Source organism: Tarenaya hassleriana, unplaced genomic scaffold, assembly GCF_000463585.1.
Source record: "Tarenaya hassleriana unplaced genomic scaffold, ASM46358v1 Cleome214, whole genome shotgun sequence".
Classification (NCBI taxonomy): Eukaryota; Viridiplantae; Streptophyta; class Magnoliopsida; order Brassicales; family Cleomaceae; genus Tarenaya; species Tarenaya hassleriana.
Genome location: NW_010965488.1, coordinates 17,487 through 19,174, shown reverse-complemented (window position 1 = coordinate 19,174; position 1,688 = coordinate 17,487).

Genomic DNA, 1,688 nt, shown 5'->3' with positions numbered 1-1,688 from the left:
TTATAGTGTCAAGGATTGCAGAAAAACTTGTATCGACTTTGTGTGTGTTTTGTACTCAGTAGCTCAACTAGGATTACTAGGTTCAATCGTTTCGACACCTATGTAATTCGAGTTTATTGTTGTACGTTACACTAAGTGGAAGTTCAATCGAAAGATACTTTCATTTATGCACAAAGTTGTGAGGATGACGGATTGTCGCTTGGTTTCCATAGACAATCTACTCTAAAATGGTGGAGGATTGTTAGTTATTTTAGACGAGGACGGTGCCTGAATCAAGTCTGGGGGAGACACACTAACAAAGTTTTGAGCCTTGTGAGCGTTACATAATTGCATTTTCAAAAAAAAAAAAAAAAATTGTGTGCATCTTCACAAGCATTTTACTCCTCCACCACACTTGTAATACACGTGAAACAAGAATCCTTTGAGAGATTTTAAAGTCCACCAATCTACTCTAAAATAACTAACAATCCTCCACCATTTTAGAGTAGATTGTCTATGGAAACCAAGCGACAATCCGTCATCCTCACAACTTTGTGCATAAATGAAAGTATCTTTCGATTGAACTTCCACTTAGTGTAACGAGGAGCAAATCAACCGTTGCTGATCTTCTTTGTATCTCTAAACGTATTCTCGGGTTTCTCCTTTGCTCGGTAGGGGAGGGAATAACGTTTTAGGAAAGTGTTCTACGCGCCTAGAAGATTATATCCGGGTTGTTTCATCTTTATTTCGATTTCACTGTTTTATTGTTCTTTCCCGCTGTATTCATAGTTTATCTAACACTATATCAGTTAATGCTCGAAAATCACAGCGTATGACTAAGCCTCCTGGCTATTTATCTGACTATTATTGCTATCACCTCATTCATAACACCCCCCTCCTTCTGTTTCTGTTTCTTACTCTCTTTCTTCCTTTCTTTCCGACATCTTTTGAGAAAGATGGGAACTCATAATCTTCTTTCTCCATCTTGAGGGGGGTATCAGAATGGAAATATTACAATTCACTTGGTTTTTCTCCTGCTCTGTCATATGCGATTGGTTCTCCTTGGACATTGCTCTGTTTCTCTGCAATTGCTAGTTCGGTATACTTGGTACAAGGTTAAGATTTATTTCTTTTGGTTTATTCTCAGTTGTACAGATGGCGTAATCATATTAGCTAGATTTTGTTAACACGCATTTTCCATTCTGTAGGTTGTTATAGAATCTGTTAGATTTATTCTTCTTCTCTGTATAAATGTACATGTAAGGGTGCAATATTTTTTAATTAATGAGAAAATTTCATTCAGAAAACCTCTCTGGATTTTCTCTGTTTCACAAAATTCACAAGGAGAACCAATCGCATATGATCGAGCAGGAGAACCCGACATAACATACGCAATAGGGAAGTTGAGTAGATACACGAGTAACCCAAGCGTACATCATTGGAATGATGTACGGAGAGTACTTCGGTACTTGAAAAAGACAATTACTTATGGTCTACGCTACACGGGTCAACCTTCGGTGGCTTGGGTTACTCGTGTATCTGCTCAACTTCCCTATTGCGTATGCTATGTCGGGTCGAGTGCTAGTCATAGCATACATCAAACAACCAATGACACTAGCGTACTCAAGTTGAGCTACCGGTTCCCCACTATTAGGTGCAAACTTAGCGCTACAATCCATCGGAGTAGAAGCCGGAGGGCTTTCAAACAT